Source organism: Gallinula chloropus (assembly GCF_964237585.1).
Source record: "Gallinula chloropus genome assembly, chromosome: 4".
Taxonomy (NCBI): Eukaryota; Metazoa; Chordata; class Aves; order Gruiformes; family Rallidae; genus Gallinula; species Gallinula chloropus.
The window spans coordinates 73,451,615-73,464,288 of NC_140088.1; positions in this window are offsets into that span (position 1 = coordinate 73,451,615).

The following is a 12,674-nucleotide window of genomic DNA, read 5'->3' on the forward strand; positions in this document are numbered from 1 at the left end:
GATTCACAATTATTATTTGCCCCACTCACTGAGACCTAGTCAGCATTTTTCATATCCACAGGACATTTGTGCTTTTCTAGTTCATCCACCTCTCCCCTCATCGTGAATTTTAACAGTCTATGGCATGTCTGACCAGGCTTTAGGGCCTCTCCTCCAGCCCTCTGGATACTTGGGGAGTCCGCCACAGTGCCGTGGCCCGAGTTTGACTTCACAGCCTAGCTGCTGCATTAGCTGGTCCTGCAGCATCTCTTGTGGGGGATGCTGCTCCACCACCACCCTGACTGGCAGCATGGGGGGCATAGTCTATCCCATCAGGAACAGCCCCATCTTGTCCACAGCAGTTCTGACAGGGTATGAGCCTTTTCCAGAGTAAAAGAGGGGATCAGTCGACTGAAGTAATTTATTGTTATGTCCTGGTGTGTAGCTTTGTACAGGGTATGTGTCTCCTAAATATTACAGTCTCTTTTCTGACTGCAGCTATCATACTGTACTGGGCTTCCTCAGTGGCTGTTAACACAGAAACATACAAATACATGTATACTCTGCTCTGTTTGCAAGGTCAAGTGATCAAATTGTAACAGTGGCAGAATTAAGGTTTTCTTGAGTGTCACCACAAAAGTAATATCTTTAAATACGTGACTGATTACTTTTTTCCCCTGAATTTCCATTTAGTCCATGTGTTCAAATACCAAGATGATGAATTGTCCAAACCCTAATTTCAGTGAAACATCTTTAAATGAATCTGCTGAAGCTGAAAGCATTTAGTATGTCTGGCATTCTGAAACACAACATACAACTCCATTAACGTAATTAAAAGGAGGTTTTTTGAGTACTGATTAGGATTTATATTGAAGATTCTGTTGCTGTAAATTGTACATGGAGGCAACAGATAGAACAGCCACTTAAAAAAATACTCTGAATAATTAATAGCATAATAATAAGCAGGACGGTTGCAAATGAATAATTAGAACAGTAGAATAGACATTGGTTACCATCATATCAACCTTATTCCTTCTTCAAGCCTTCACAGAGACAATGGGTACATAATAACACTGAAGCATTGCTGTACAACATACCTTTATGACTAAAATGATGGTGCTGTGTATACAGTTTCAGACAGTAACCATGCATTGTTGATTGCAGTTAATACGCTTAGATTTCCTCAGTCTATTTATTACTTTGCTGATAAGCAAACACCTTGACTTCACTTAATTTAAAATAAACCTGTTACATTTTGTATAAAGCCTAAATGCAAACAGAAACATAGCTCTTGAAAATGTATCAGCTGCAAAACCAGGTATTTTTGGCTGAGATTATTTCCCTGTGTGCATTATTTAGGGTACAATGTATAATGAGTTTAAAAAAAAAAAAAAGAAACCTACTTTCAGGTTATTGAAAGCCAACACTTTTTACTTATCCAATATAAACTTTGCTAGTATTTAGTATTGAAAAATGGACATTTTTACAAATAGAGCTGTATAATTTAGAGTTTTCAGAAAAAAAAACCCTAAAGTATGCTGTAGCAAAGTCATATGCAGCAAAGTTATAATTATTTTATGAAATACACAACCATACAGAACATTTGTAAATGTGCCATTGCTGTGATACACCAGCAGATAACTTTTAAAGCAGGTGTAGAAATTATTTGTTGTTGTTGTTGTTCTATGGCAAAATCTTGTGATTTTAAATGCTTTTTCCCACTTACTGTTTTAATTCTCTGAATTAACTAATTTGCAGTGAGCCTCCAGACCTTTGCTGAAGAGCGGATGTGCAAATTTATTTATATGTGTTGGCAGCATCACCATCGTAAATTGCTTGAGCCATTGAAAAACAATAAACTGAACATGCTTCAAGAGGAACTAGTGCCTCTCATTGGTATTACCTCTTTCAAGATGACAGGAGACCTCAAGAGGCCTGAGAGTTCTTGGTTGTATGAGTTTGTGACTAATAGGTGGTTTGATGGGACGAGCGCTCACCACCTAGGGAAATTGAAGCATCTTTGAGCTCGATACCCTTTGTGTCTCATTCTTTTGTAGGTTATTGTTGTGAGGCCTGCAGGGACCTCTTTTCCCGTTTGCATTCACAGACAATACGCGATCAGCAAAATCTTTTCAGTTTTACTGTTGCTATTGATCTGCTGCTATTCCATGCTGTGCCTAATTTGCTTGTTAGCAGTAATTTTAAAAGGTAATTACAGTTTTATAGTCTACCCAACTCTCATATATTTATTTCTTGCCTAATTAAAAGTTACAATTCTAGCAGTGAAAAGCATACTTTTTAGCAGACGAGGGACAGTTTGTTTCCTGATTTTTTCATTTCACTCTCAAGCTGAAGCTTACTCTGAGGATAGATGGAGACTCCTGCAAAGTTTAGTAAGGTGTTTGCGTTTAGTTGTACAATGTTGGAAACAAAATCATGACATGCAACTTGTAACAAGAAGATCTTGTGCATGTTAAACAGAGTAGTAGCTTGTGAGAGATTTCATAGTAATGGAGACCACAGACCGAGGAAGACATCATTAGAGTCTGCCTATGGATCTTGTAAGTTTTTCTTGATATCGTATAAGCATGAGATGAGGAAGAAATGTGATGGCCAAATTACATGCATTTTAAGTTGAATTAAGCTTATCTGAATGTCGGGTGTGAATCTATCTAAATCCCCAGTCTTAAAACTGAGCTGGGTTTCTCACTGAATTTGTCTTTCTAATGGAGCTAAAGATCTGTTTGATTTAAGTATGACTAGAAATATACAGAAAAGAAACACATTTTGGAAAGGAGCTGACAGGGGGATGCTGAGGGGTTTCATGCATATTTAACCCTCTCTGAGCCTCATCCAATGCCAGTGTACATGGGCAGCTGCGCTTTTGTGCTGGAGGGACTAAAGCAGCTTCCACTGTTCACAAGCAAGAGAGGAAATGCAAGATTTTTTTTTTTTTTACTCATACTGGTCCAATTCAGTTTGTGAGATTTATTCCAACATCTACCGCCTACAACAGTGGGAACCAGAATCCTCCAATTTAAAAAGTGAACTCTGTTTATTATTTGGGGGGGGGGGGGGGGGGGGGAAACAATCGGTCTGAGTTGAACCTGTAATTTGGGGGCACTTGTATATCACCATGTTTTCCCAAACTCTTAGCTAATGGCCTACCCTTGAATAGCTTCACAGTCCATGCCTCTGCTGGAAAGGCACAGCTTTGGGTGCATCAGATGATTGGCACAGTACCTATCAAACCAGTGCACCAATGTTTCAAAATAATGCCATCCATTTTTCTTATTATGCTGACTTTGCTCCAAGATCTATAGAGCTCCTGCCTTGGTCCTCAAAACAGGGATCCCAGGAGACTCCTCTGACCACATGCACTGCGCACACTCGAAAGCTGTGGGCTTCAGATGGAAGGTCCTCCTGCATGTGACCAATGTAACCCTTCCTGTTAAAAGGTCCTCAAAGTGCTCTGTTTCTCCTGGTTGGGATTCTCCATGGAGTAACCATGGACTGGTAAATTTTACTTGCCAAACAGCCTGCTGTTTTGGGTGGCTAAAGCCCAAAATAGAAGAAAGGCATGATCTGAATGACCTGCCTTGAGCACTGTTTCACATGACATTTGCAGTTACTACCAGCAGATAACAAAGTCTATTCTAGTACTAGTGAGACTTCAGTTACATAAATGGACAATGCATATACAGTGCTCAACATGACTGTCAGATCAAGGATTCCTGCAAGAGAAACACAAAGCCTCTGAAAGGGACTTTTCTCCCTCTTCTGTTGGATGAGACAATCCCAAGTGCCATTGGATAACCTCTTCCGGGAATACACTCCAGCACAGCAACAGGCAATGCATCACACCACTGTGACTGTCCTGGCACCGCAGAGAAGCTGTGAGGTACAGGTGAGGTAAATGCTATTTCATGACATTAAGACTGTGTTAGAAACAACCATGAATCCCTCTGAGCACAGCACGAGCTAAATTAGTCTGACCCTTGAAGGCTAAATGACAACGTTACAACCTTCTGAGCATAAGGGTCAGGGCATTTTTGCATTGTCCCTGAAGCAACGTGGGATGGGAACCGAGGATTTGTGGAGACTAGTTCCCTCCCACCTGAGGGTTATAGTGCTCAGACTTTGCATTGCCCTGCTCCTTGGGCTGTAGGTCACACCCAAATCCCTGCCTTTGGTTTATGTTTGCATCCTAATAAGCTGCCTTTTATAGAAGGTATTTATTAGCAGCTAATTGCAGATAACTCAATAATAGAGTTAAAAAGAAATCTTGAAAAATGTACAAGCACATGGAGTTTGGACCCTGACAGTTACCCTGACTCATTTCCTGGCTCTTGAATGTGTGTTTTTACAACCAAAAGAGTGAAAAAGTTTAAAACCAGACACCCACAACAAAGATGTGACCAAACAAGCCCATTTAGTTATTTCTAATTATTTGCTGTGCCTGCATTATTTGTTTTCAGTCTTTCTCTGAGGATTGTTCAGCCTATAACCAGAAACTACTAGCAGGCAAGAGACACTTGTAGATGTCTTTTTTTCATCCCCTTTTAAAAAAATAAAGATTAAAGAGAGAAGAATAGGGCAGATATATCTTTTCAGTATGACTTCTCCTATTTTTACAATAAAATGACAATTTATAATATTTGTCTTCCATACTCCTCTCAAGGTATTCTCAGTTTCTTAATACCTGCTTCTAGAGTCTAGAGTCTCTGCTGGAGCCTAAAGTCACTGGAAACACAAACTCTTTCAAATAGTGTTCAGTAAGTATTGTGTGGTCTTTAGCAAACGTCAGATAATTCATTACAGTGAGATCTCGAGGATCCTCTGAATTGGATCCTGTGAAATTTGGTCAAATATGCTGACAGCTTTGACTGTTTATGTGAACTGTTTTTGCTGCAGCCATAAATGAAATTGTCTATGACTCCTCTGAGAGATTATTTCTTAACTCTTGTGTTTCAGTACTGTCTTGATGCAAGAGTGCTAATAGAACCATTAAAATACTTGCAATGCTATGTTGTCATGGATTTGAGCCATGATCCTAAATTTTGGAGCAGTATGTAAAGATTCACCCACTCAGCTCTAATTAAAGTCAGTGAGGCAAAGGACATATAAGATTTTGTCAGTCTTATCCCAAGTAGGTTCAGAATAAATTTTATGCATGGGTGCTGCTCAGGTGCTTTTGAGATCAGGATAATCTTCGTCTTTAAAAAAAATAAATAATTAAAACCTCATTCTTTGCTTCATATCTGATTTAATGAGACACAACATAGGTTGATTTAATTGCCTGACAGCTAATTGACTCTTCAACATAACAAGGAACAATTTCAAGTAACAGATGTTAGAACAACCTTTGATTGTCTTTTGGCCTGACTCACATCCCAAAGGACCCTTGGGCTCTAATGGATAGGGTGAAGAATCCGGGGTGAAACCCTTATAGAGGACGTGTGTCTAGTGAGGAAAACTCCATGGAGGCCAGAAACCAGAGCAGGATGGGAGAGATCCATAAGAAACTGCCAGGAGTATAATCCAGCATCTGTAAATGTTCAAAGTCTAATACTACCCCAGTGAAATCAATAGGATTTTCTTGGGATGAATAATAGCCAGTCCAACGATATTATTATGCTGATTAAGGGAATAGTCCTAGGAAATGGTGGAAAGGATTGCTCACATCAATGCACTAACACTGACGTTTGCAAATACACAGCTATGAAAGCTGATAGCGCCTGTATCTTGTTGATACAGGTAACGATATAAGAAAAAAAAATCACAGAAGGATTTTGGTAAAAAGCAAGTACATGATTCCTAAAATGAGCTTGCTCGCACCTGTGTGTAATGTTTGCATGTACTCTGCCCTATATAAACCACAGACGTTCTTGCTTGTGTAACCAGAAATATTGTTTACATTTGGGCTGGTATTTTCAAATTTTCGAGTCCTGTAATGAACTTCAGTAAATCACGTGTTGAACCTTACTCTCAGTTGCTGCCTCCATGAATTTCAGAGGTAGATCAGAGTAACTGCAGTTTCTGAGGTAAATTGGCTTGATACTCTGGTTTTGTGAAACGTTGTGGAGATGAACCAAAGCTACAAATGCCAGCCCACATCTCATTCCCCCAAAGTTCAAAGAGATGCAGATCCACTGCCTAGGACCCATCTGCTCGAAATCCAGGCTGGCCTTTTATTTGTATCACACCTCAGAAACATAAGTCACAGTGGTAATTTCAATGTACTGAACTTATGTATAATTGGTTCCTCAAGCTGCCTGTCATTGACAACAAGCATATTAACTTCAGACTTACAAAATGCCTTATGTCCAATCCCCATTTAGGTGGGTTTTTTTCTGGGATTTTTGTTTGGTTGGTTTGTTTGTTGGGGTTTTTTTGTTTTTCTTTGTTCTGTGGGGGGGTTTTGTTTGTTTTTTTCTTTTTAATTTTTTTTTTCTTTCTCTTATAAGCAGTGCTGGTGTTGGTTGCCTTTCCAGCATAGCTGAAAAGGAAAAAAAAAAAATTTAAAGTTCAGGTCATTAAGCTGTCAGGAAATCTATAAGACACATCTCTTCTTGTAGGCCAGATTTAAGAAGAATTAAAACTGAAACCTTCATAATGACTCCTTAAGTCTCTGAGTAGTTAAAAAAAGACGAGAAAAAGAAAAAAGGGAGACTGCAGGGGAGAATTGTTTTCAGGTGTCAGTATGAAAACTAACATTTTTTGCATCACTGGGTGGAATTACTGCAGTTATTAAAAAAAAAATCAACTAGTGGAGGACATAAAAACTACCAGAAAAACTTATCAGAACAAATGCACTACATGTTTTGTAAAAGATGTATTAATCTCATCTCACAGGAGCTGTCATTGTTACAACTAACCCTGGAGCTGTAAAACGAGCTGTAAAATGGATTTGATTCCAGAATATTACAAGTTCTGTCATTATGGATAAGATTAACGACATAGCTTGATGGAGGTCTGCTGCTCTTAGTGATGCAAGGATGTCTAAGTCAAGAAACGGCTTCATAGTTATAGCTGTCTTAGTGGAAATAAAAGGGCAAAAGGGAGCACATTGAAATAATTACGGGTAATAGAGAAATGAATGGTTTGAGCAAGGTAGTAGCAAGATAATTTCATGGAGACAGGTTATAGAAAAGGTTATGTCCCGAGAAAGTTAGTGGCTCTAATGCTGGAATAAAGTTATAACATATTTCTGTATGGATGAATGATAAGCTAGGGCACTACATGATCTGTGAGAAGGGCTTTTAGCAGAATTATTGGACAGGCTCCTGTATATGGTCTGTTCTCATGCATGCCTTTGGGATGTAAACACCAAAGTGCTCCTGTGTGAAGGCAATGGGAAATGCACCACATGATGGGACTTTGGGAGAAATGTTATTTTCTGCGCAGTTTCTTTGCGTGCTGAAGCCTAGTTGTGTACATTGCATATATGACACTTCCTGAAATTTCAATTGGTTTACATGCATCAAAATCTCCTGTATTTGTCATCTATTTTTGTAGGTCTGCTATGGATAGCTTTCAATTCTTCCTTCATTTACAGTGGTTGGAAAAACAGTTTAGGCAGTTGGGAAATGGGTGCCTAAGTTAAAGTTGGCACTGTATTCCCAGCCTTAAACTGGCACCCTCAATTTTGCCTTTGACTTCAGCAGCAGCAAGGACATCACTGTATTTGTTCTTGCTGGGTATTGTGATGGATCACAGGGACATCAGCTGGGGCACAGGAACTCCCTCTGTTAAACAGTAGTCTCCATAACATATGTTGCACACTTCAAACCCATTGTTCTACTTCCAGTTATGCACCTGTGCAGCACATTGATTGACACAGTTTAGCACTATCACAAGAAAGAACTGTGCAACAACAATGTGACTTGTTGGGATGCTTTCAAGTGCCAGCCTGTTCAGCCACTACTGGGAAGGACCGGGACAGGGATGGAGGAGCCCAGGATGAAATGGTTTTGAGAGGAGGTAGGCAGCAAGAGGTTGGATTGTCTGTTCTGTTGAGAAAGCAGAGGGAACAGGAAGCACACAAGGTAAAGAATGGGATCAAGAACCTGAGGCAGAGGATTTCAGAACTGGGTTTTGTATGTGTTTGCACTGGGGAAGAAGAAAGCTGAAAACCAGCAGAAAATGTGGAAAATATTGGGGTTTATTTTCCTATACTGAGTGGTTTGAAAGTACAAGACAAAATTCACAGTCTGAGTTGTCACTGCATTTCTTTAACCTGATTTCTTCAGCTGCTACAAACCTCGTAGGAAGAGAGAGCAGAGAACAGTGCAACTTAGAACTCTACTATTAATTAAATGGTGCTACAACTTAATGAAGCTTGTGGATGTTTTAACAAAGTTTCAATTTCTCATTTGCACTATACTAGAAAGACAGGGAGAAGGATTAAATACAGAGCACTAGATTATCTCCACTTAATCATACAAATGACATTCATATGTTAGGCCTTTTCCTCTAATTGCATTTTTGCTGCTTCTTTCAGAAACAAAAATGTCTTGATAAAACGAAACTGATCCTTAAGAAACAGCATTTTCCTAAGAAAATCTTTGTTCTTTTCCTCTTGCTGGCTTTTTCCTCTTGCTGGCTTGTGTTTCTCTGGGGTTGGGTCAGTGTGGTTGGTGTGATAATGCAGCTCATTTGTCTTCATACACTTGTGTATATACCCAGAAGCTACAACTGCAGAAATGACAAATCTGTGGTGGGATGGAAATAAGTTTTAGCCTCTTAAGTTTGCCAGGATCAGGTCCAGTGACGTGATTGGTTTTGCTTTTGAAGATGAAGAGACAAGACTTCATGTGAGAACATAGACACATTCCTTCTCTAAGATGCCCAAATCATGAAGGGGAGTCCTGGAGACATGATCCTCTTAAGATATGTCCTCAGTTCACATCTCTGTGAAAGAGCAATTCTTATCTAAGCAGCTGGCATTGCCTCAAATCATGATAAGGTTTCTTGAATGTAGGACAGATCTAGGCCCCAGTGGTTTCAGTGACCTTTGTCGCTGGCTTCCATGAGCCTGGGTTAGCCTTTAAACAGCAAGTTCATTAATGCAGGAAGAATGTGTTACTTTAAAATGACTCCTTAGGGGATCACATTTGATTTTTAGTTTTCTTTAGACCAGTTAACACTACAAATAGTTGGGGAAACGTGAATGTCAGCAATAAGGCAGAGCAAGAAAAGACAATGGTAGCCACAAAAATCTGTCGAGAAAGGATGTTTTTTCTCATGCATGTTGTTTTATCACAAAGGACCAGAGAGAAAGAGTACTGGGGTGAATCTGTATGTGACTACTGGGAACAGTTAATAACATTTTTGCTGTCACTTGTTTCTGCAGTCCATTCAGTTTGGTGTCTAGTAACAGGGCTATGATATCTAAGAGCATGCAGTCATTACATCTGAGTTCAGCTTCCCAATCTGTATTGGTGTTAACAGGGATCACACAGCTTAAGAGCCGAGGCAGCATTTTAGAAATGAAGGAGTGTCGGATCACTGAGTGCATCACTTGCCAGTTCTCAATAGTAAGTCGTTATGTTTTTGTCAGCTGTGACACCACTGCTGCTGGACATTCATCATGGCACTGGAATTAGGATGGACCACAAATTTGGTCATATTTGCTGATCTGCCAGACCCAAGAACCAAAGAAAATGTGACATCTGATTACACAAAAATATGTGAATTAAGGAGAATTCTTCATGCATAGTTTGAAATACAACATAAGGTTAGCTGCTGTATTGAAATAACTCCTTCGGTAATCTCAGTTCCGTAGTCTTTTATGTTAATGTAAATAACTTTAATTAATAGATTGGGGTTTTGGTTGTCTGTTTGTAGGGAAAAATATTTCTCTTTATGCCCAAGAAATGTGTAATGTGTCCTGATGTGAGATGCAGATGAAAGATGAGAGAATAAAATTCAGTTAAATTCTAATACCTTAAATGTCAGTCAGACTGCTAACTACTGCTGGGTCCCTTCATTGCACGAGAAGCTCCAAAAAGTATTAGTATGCACCAAGGGTTTTTCAGATATAGTGAAAACACTGATGCTGCCCTGCTGTGGTAATTTACACACAGTATATGGTGTAATGGACTTTGATTATGTATACACCTAATTCCCTCCCTGTGATGGACTGTGATCTGATCTACATTCATAATCCTTCTGTAATGCAGTGTGCGGCTGCTGAAGGTTAATTGATAGCAATTGACTAATAAGGTATCTCACTATTGGAAACAGGTGGCACTAATTTGGAATAAATAGAGTGCAGAAGAATTTGGAAATGGTGAAACAAAGATATCATTCATAATTGGAGATACTTGATTTAAAGTGTGTGCCCAAATGCAACTTTTTATCATAAGGAGGGACAGAACATCTTCAGAAATCTAGATGGCTTGTTTTTGTGGGGTTCTTTCCCCGCAGATCTTTTCAAGGGACAGGTTGTGTAAAGGACAATAGCAGGCCAGTAGTGACCACAGCAATGCAAATTGCAGTATTGTCCCTAAGTCCGATGAACATGCTCAGGGTGACTCTTGGATTTCTGTAGGCCAAGATAGAACCGATGTTTGAAACAAGCCTATCTAGAACACAGTGAATGTATAATTGTGTCTTATCACCCTCAGTAACAGTCTTAACTCTCTGCTTAATATGAGGTTTATTTTAGAATCAGGCACGCAATTAGTCTGAAGGTGTGATTATTGTAGCAAAGTGATTTGTGTATGTTATCCAAACTACTTTAAACACTTTAAAAATGCTTTTATTCATTAGGTTAATGTTTGGTGTTGAATAATTATATGATATACTTCTCTTTTGCTGTCATGCCCTCAAATTGTTTAGATTTTTTTTTCTGTGATACTTTCTAACTTTGACTGTACTTAATATATACCATTCAGATGACTTCAGTTTAGTCAGTACTTCCTTAATTATTAGAAACATTGACACAAAATTCAGTATTATATATATGTTTAGGAATGATTAATATTTTGTGACTATAAACTACTTATGATTTTTAAATAAGAGTAATTTGAATAATTTAAAATCTTAATCCTAATTACTACAGAGTCAGGAGATCATGTCACTATACAAGGCAAAAGATACAAATTAAAGAAGGGAGACCAGTAAAATACTATTTTTACGTTTCTGAGCTTTTTGTAACTCCTTCAGGGGATCTCACAGGATTTACTCTTCAAAATATTCTCTACAAAACATCTCAAAGCTTCAGTGTCAGTGATTACAATTTGCCATGTAACACTCAACCTGTAACTTTCATGGGAAAGTAATCAGCCTCTCTTCAGTGATGGTCCAAAGATGGACATCTGCATGGGGAACAATTTGGGGTTTACTTGCTGGAAAAGAGGTAACTAAAATTACCAAGGATTGATAACGATGCCTAGGCACAACACACAGACTGTCTGAGACTCTTAAGGGAGTGTTTTGGAGAGATGGTAGTTTAATGTGGAAGACTGTGGTGCTGCTGATTCCCATCTCACCCCATCACTGGCAAAGGATCTCTGAAGGCTGCTGTGCCTTTGCTAGCACAGGTATGGTCTTCCCCTGCCGGGAGCAGGGTTATGGGAAACAATTCTTGAATTAAACCTCCAACACAAAAGCAATCACATCACGAATAGAGATCCCTCAAATATATTATGCATGGGCTAATTAAACTGTGACCTGAAATTAACATGCGGAGGACTGGAGTATATCACATGCTGTACACTATCCACGAGTGGTATACAAGGGCAAATATTACTAGAGTAGCACCATGTTAATCTTATTAATTCATACCTTGTTTAACTAAGGAAAGGGCCTCTGCTCCAGAAGCAGGTATTGCACTATCAAAATGCCTGTGTATGACCCTTAAAGTATCTTATGGTCACTGGGATATTAAAATTTTGACAATGGATATTTACATTTCTTTTAACGTCATTTGCATCTGAGCAATTGTTATTTAAGGTTTTATTAATAGGACAACTAAAACACCTCCTATCTTGGAGAAGCAGGTTGTAACTACGATTTAGAGTTCACATTCTTGTACAACAGGCAACATAAATGGAATGCTGTTGCTGTTGTACTGAAGGGTTTTGGGCTAGGAGGGGTTGGAATTCACTGCTCTAGCACAGACCTCATGGTGTCTGTGTAGTCCCTGCAAGCGCAAAGCTTTGGTCTGGCTGCAAAAAGAGAGCCTCATCTGGGAGGGCATATAATTTTTGTCCCAACAGGTCAGGTTGTCATGATGGAGAGAGTCTATGTGTAGGAAAAGACTTTATGTTTGTCTACCTGTTGCTGACCTGCTCCCTGCAGACACCTCAGAAACACTTTGGGTGAAGCTACGCCTGTGCTGCAGCTCTGGCTGAAACCAATTCTCCTCAATTAAGTGGGTAGCAGTACTGACATTTGGATAATTTGTTTCAGATAACTTGGTCTCATCTCATTCATTCTAGGCTGCCTGACATTATTTTTTTATTGCAAGCATTTTGGGTTGCAAGAAATATGTGTACTAGTCAAAGAATTTTCAAAGCAGAAGTTTGCAAACAGGCTGAATGGTTCCTAACACCATGGGGCTCTTTAAGTAACTGAACACCTAATCACCGCAAATAAAGTTAATTGCTTCTAAGCAATACTATACCAAAACATCACACTGTCATAAATTGATATGTAAACTTTGGTAGTGCCAACAACAGCTGCTT